This window comes from Palaemon carinicauda, chromosome 1 (assembly GCF_036898095.1).
Source record: "Palaemon carinicauda isolate YSFRI2023 chromosome 1, ASM3689809v2, whole genome shotgun sequence".
Taxonomy (NCBI): domain Eukaryota; kingdom Metazoa; phylum Arthropoda; class Malacostraca; order Decapoda; family Palaemonidae; genus Palaemon; species Palaemon carinicauda.
The window spans coordinates 201,233,776-201,240,457 of NC_090725.1; positions in this window are offsets into that span (position 1 = coordinate 201,233,776).

Sequence of the window (6,682 nt, forward strand, 5' to 3'; positions counted from 1 at the left end):
ATCTTGGGAATATATATCCACAGGGAATCATTTTATGATGAATTCTTCTGAATTGGCAAGGGATCGAACCTTGGCCTCCGAGTCAAAATAAAGCCAGCAAAGGGCCATCAATTTAAGTTCACTGCACATATTCTATTTTAAATCAGGACATAAAATCAATCCATACCTACCATGATAGCTGATCAATGAGTTTGCAACCCCTGGCTATTTATGATGACTGTGTGACTAACACATGTGACTTTAATATATATAGATATGAACAACAAATGCCATATAATATCGAATTCAACCTTGGCAACATTTATCCAATGGAAATTCTTTTATGATAGATACTTCTGGCTGGGCAAGGAATCGAACCTATACCTCTGAGTCCAAACAAAGCCAGTAGTAGACTGTACCAAAAGAGCTATCAGGAGAAATATAATTTCATTTCAATTTCACTACACATATTCCTGTCGAAATTAAGAGTCTGTTTTTAGACATAAAATCAACTCATCTCCACCATGATAGATAGCTGATTAATTACATTGGAACACGTGGCTTTTTACGATGACTATGTGTCGCTAACACACGTGACTTTAATAGTCACCATGCCAATTATCCTTCTAATAAATGGTGCAAGAAAGTATTTATCTCTCAATCTATCTATCTATATAACATATACAGACATGCATAAATACACGCACACACAAATATATATATATATATATATATATATATATATATATATATATATATATATATATATATATATATATATATATATGTGTGTGTGTGTGTGTGTGTGTGTGTGTTTGGAAAAGTGCTGTAGTGATAGAATAATCGTTTTCCTAACTCAAGTCGCACGGCAGAGGATCTGAAAAAAAAAAAAAACTACTTAAATACGAGGATTCCTGCAGGAAATGCGTTGACAACTCTTTTGAGTTTTTCTTCAATGAATGGGTATACACATACACACACACACACACACGCACACACACACACACACATATATATATATATATATATATATATATATATATATATATATAGTATATATATAATATATATATACATATATATATATATATATATATATACATATATAAATATATATATACATATATATATATATATATATATATATATATATATATATATATATATATATATATATATATATATATATATATGTATATATATAGATTTATATAAATATATATAAATTTTTTTGTGTTGCAGGAAAATCGGGTAATCAGTGATATCAGGCAATCACTAAACTTTTCAGTGAATACGTTCAATCACTGTGGCCATTAGGGATTACTTGTAATTACTGACAATGTGGATCAGTGATTACATGGACGATAAAATCATTTTTGTACTATTTCATCGGTAAAACATGTATTTATAGTGATTAGGATACGGCGATGTGTAATGTTCAATCACCAAAATCTATAGCATTTACTGAGACATGAAACAAGTGGATCATTTAGGCCCTGTTTATTGTGTCTATTGGTAATGTGTCTATTGCGTATTTTGAACAACCACTTCCCCTGCTTTTTTCAGAATTTAGCAGGCTATAAGGAAATCTTATAATAACAAATGTTAAATAAAACAAATTGATATTCCTTTATTATTCTATCTTAAAGTAGGATTAAAGTTCATAACTTTATAATTATTATCAATGGTTATTTTCTATGTTCCCTAATCAAAACAGTACTCTTAATGTGTTAAACGGCTTCATGATGTGTTAAACAGTTTTTCCCTAAATCTAAAACTCATCAATATACAAATAAAACAAGACGACTTACTAACTTTGAAATAAATGAAGAGACAAGTACTATTACATGAGTACATTTAAATCATTGGAAGCCTTCGTATAAAAAGGTGTCGATATTACAATGTTCATAAATTTGATACACAATCTGTCAATAGAAGTGATTTTTCCCCGAATTTATGTTGATTTTGACTTTTGACCTTTGATATGACCTTGACATCGACCCCGTATCCCAAATATAACTCCAGAAATGGACTCCCCATCCCGGAATACCCAATAAAAGACGTATTGACCTTCTATGCCACCCAGATGAAAAGTTGAAAATTGGTCGAAATTCAAGATGACTAAGGCTGCCATCTTGAATTCTGAAAAATGCTGAATGTTGCACAAGTAGCGGCCAGGCTAATCTGGCTCTCCTAACCATGTAAAATATATTTCCACAAAGAAAGTTTACAGTAATTAACACTGCAGGGTCAACATCATGGCAACTGGGCTATCGGGCGAATTGAATGTCTCATAGACGATCTCTATGAAATGGAAGATCTAAAGTTTGAATCTAATCCTATTCCAAGATAGAATTTTTGCTTTAGTTTTTTCATTTTTTCTTAGATTTTGTTTGTGTTATTTCAAACTTCAAGGGGAATTATCGACAATTTTGAAATGAGCATAAATAACCAGTTGAAATCAACTTGATATTTGCATAGAAAAAAAACTGAATTACCTTGAAACACCAAATGATATAAGTAATTAAACTAAAATACTAAAAATAGATTCATGCAAAGAAAAACTATGATACACAAATATTATGATGCACATATTTCTTAAAACATTTGCACAGAAATCTAAAATTTATTTCAACGTTCAGCAATATTCAATCCGTTTATTATCAGGCTATTTGTAAAATCAATAAAAACTGTTATCAAGCTATATTTACAAACGCAATAAATTTCCAATATACTACAAATACATCTAAAATGAAATTATTTTATAACACAATATCACATGTTTACTATTGTAAGCTATTACTTGTTATTACAAACTAATGAACCCTGGCAGTGGCCTGAGCATTCTACTTTGTGTGTAAAACATTTGCATCTATTACTTGCTTAGCGTTTGCTAACTTGACACAAATGCACCTAACAAACCCTTATCGAGCCGAAGATGACTCCTGAATAACCGCTTGTCGAAATGAAATTATTGGAAGTTACTATTATTATTATTAATTGCTAAGCTACAGCCCTAGTTGGAAAAGCAGAATGCTATAAGCCCAGGGGCTCCAACAGGGAAAATAGCCCAGTAAGGAAAGGAAACAAGAAAAAAAAATATTTTAAGAATAATATCAAAATAAGTATCTCCTATGTAAACTATAAAAACTTTAACAAAACATGAGGAAGATAATTAGATATAATAGTGTGCCCGAGTGTACCCTCAAGCAAGAGATCTCTAACCCAAGATAGTGGAAGACCATGGTACAGAGGCTATGGCACTACCCAAGACTAGAGAACAATGGTTTGATTTTGGAATGTCCTTCTCTTAGAAGAGCTGCTTACCATAGCTAAATTCTCTCTTCTACCCTTGTCAAGAGGAAAGTAGCCACTGAACAATTACAGTGCAGTAGTTAACCCCTTTGGTGAAGAAGAATTGTTTGGTAATCTCAGTGTTGTCAGGTATATGGGGACAGAGGAGAATCTGTAAAGAATATGCTAGACTATTTTGTGTATGTGTAGGCAAAGGGAAAGTGAACCGTAACCAGGGAGAAGGAACCAATGTAGTACTGTCTGGCCAGTCAAAGGACCCCATAACTCTCTAGTGGTAGTATATCAACGGGTGGCTGGTGCCCTGGCCAACCTACTACCTACTATCATCAGACTTTTTGAGAAGCCATTGTGGAATATGTCAAACTGATTGCAAGGGAATTTCATCTTGAGAATTCTGTCTTTTACACATATCTTATCCATGTAATTTTAGTCTCTATCAACAGAAGAACCTAATTTGTTGAGGCAGTTGACAAGATCTCTATCTACTAATGGTACAAGTACAGCAACATTATCATCCTCCTTATTTTTACCATATGCTGGGTGAGATATTGTCCACACATGAAGCTATGGTGTTCATTGGAGGCAAATCATATTGTTAAACTGGGGTGCATAGAAGTTGTCTCCACTGGGCTGGGCCATTTGTCATAGAATGAGTAATACTAGTCGCCAGTCGCCAGACTCGCCACCATAGGGGTGGAATTGGTTGCCTTAGTTGTTTTGCCAATAAAAGTGAGAGTTGGGCCACCTGTCGTCAAAGCGGAAATAGTAGTCGCTGCAACAGGGACATTGGCATCAGTTTCCTTAGTGTTGGTAAACCCCCGCTGGTATTGGTTCAGAGGCCGTCACAGAATTGTTGGTAACACAGAATCAGAGGTCATGCTATTTGTTGTGGCAGGGGTGATGGTAGCTGTAGTTACAGTGATAGTGTCGTCTGTGGCACTAGAGGTATGTGAATTAAGCGCCGATAATATCATCTTCAACTTGCATGCGAGCAATCATTACGCTATGAATGGTGGAAGAAGACAATCTAACTTTGTCATCATAGCCAAACATCTCAGTGTATGGTATTCAACTAATACCATCACTTAAGCTGGAGATTTTTCTGGAGCTACATGAATTTAATAAAAATGGACAAGTCATTAGTGTTGTTGACTCTTGTCAAGGTAAAAAATATATCCTTGATGTTGCCATTAGCATGTTTAACAGATCCCTGGTTTAATGGGTAGCGTGACTTTCCATAGACAATAACCAACTCCGGCCATATGGTTTTTAGCTCAGTAAGAGAAGAAAAATGTGTCGAAGCTGATACGCCACTTCAGCTGTTTGCTTTGATGTCAATACACACAGAACCACAAACTTGTTTAAATAATCTTGATAAACCATTATCAATTCATAAGAATTCTGGCTTATGGACTGCATGTTTCTGAGATCAACTTGCGTGCGGGATACAAATTCACGAGTCAAAATAAGGCGAACGATGACACGTTGAGTTCTTGGTCACTTTCATTTCTTTTAGTACACTGTGCAACAGGATTTAAACAGGTCGATAGCTTCATATATCACATTAGCATACTTCTTGGACAGCCTAGTAGTCGTACAGACCCGGCCACCATGGCCAATGGTAATGTGAGCACGGTTTAGGACGTAGTACATAAAATTGTAGCAAACGTAGTACGTAGGTGTTTAGTCTAGAGCTGATTGCCTTTTTATCAGTTTCTCAACATTGCCGCATTGTAGAACCTCAAACTGAATAAATAGATTGTCTCCATCTTTTGCCCATCCATTTTTATGCCAATTTGACTTTTTCGTTTATTGAGTAATATTTGTGTTTGTGTAAGTCAACCTTCTTCATAGATTCATACTTTTTCTAGATATCAGCTAAATAAAGCAAAAAATAATTTTGTTTAATTGTATATAATACTCACATCATGTCTAGTATATCTCTTGTATATCGAAAAAAGTTTAAGAGAAGGGGTAAAATAAACTTTGACGAATTGCTCAGAATATTCTTGACAAGGAATTGTTTTGGTTATGCAGATTTAATTGCAAGTACCTATGTGAAAGAGGTAAACATCATGAAGCTTTTCTAAGGAGGCATAGTACAGACATTGTATTGCTGTTGTACATTGAGAGCAAAACAATAACTTGTAAAGAAAAAACATGATATAATTTTACGAATATGCAAAAGTGCTATCAAAATCTCAGAAGCTACAAAATTGGTGAATATCACATAACTAAAATTGAAAAAGTAGGTTTTATCATACCTTTAAACACTTTTTATGGGATTCAGGTATCATTTTGGTTATTGATTTGAGTTTGAATATTATAATATCAATACCATTGCTGCTATTTTTATATGCAATCTGTCTGATCTTCGGAAACCGTAATTAAGAAAAAGTTCAACTCTGGTGAGGTGATTTGGTTAATTACTTAGAAAAGTAGTAGACCCTTTGGTTATTACAACTGGCTATTTAGTTAGGAAACTTGGAGTACAGAGAAAATAGTGGACTCAGGTAGTTATTACAATTGATTATTTAGTTACTAAGTAAAGTTGGATAACAGGGAAAACAGTAATATCCGGTGGTTATCATAATTGGCTATCTAGTTACTCAGCAAACTTGGAGATCAGGGAAAACAGTAGACTCCGGTGGTTATTACAATTGGCTATTAAGGTACTCAGCAAAGTTGGAGACCAGGGAAAGCAGTTGACTTTGATCGTTATTATGATTGTCTATTTAGTAACTCAACAAAGTTGGAGACCAGAAAAAACAGTATGCTCCAATGGATATTACAATTGGTTATTTTGTTACTCAGCAAAGTTGGAGACCTGGAAAAACAGTGGACTCTGATGGTTATTACAATTGGCTATATGGTTACTTAGCAATGTTAGAGACCAGGGAAAACAGTAGAATCTGATGGTTATTACATTTGGCTATACAGTTATTCAGCAGAATTCGAAAACAGAGAAAACTGTAGACTCCGACGTTTATTACGATTGGCTATTTAGTTTTAACAAAGCTGAAAACTAGGGAAAACCGTAGACTACGGTGGTTATTACGATTGCCTATTTAGTTACCAGGCAAAGTTGGAAAACAAGGAAAACGATTGACTACGGTGGTTATTATATTTGGTTATTGAGTTACTCAGCAAAGTTGAAGACCAGAGAAAACAGTAGACACCGGTTGTTATTACGATTGGCGATTTAGTTACTCAGACAAGTTTGAAAACAGAGAAAACAGTAGACTCTGATGGTTATTTTAATTTGTTTTTTTACTTAATCAGTAAAGAAGGAGACCAGATAAAATAGTAGACCCCGGTGGTTATTATGATTGCCTATTTAGCTACTCAGAAAAGTTAGAGACCAGGAAAAACATTAGATTCCCATGGT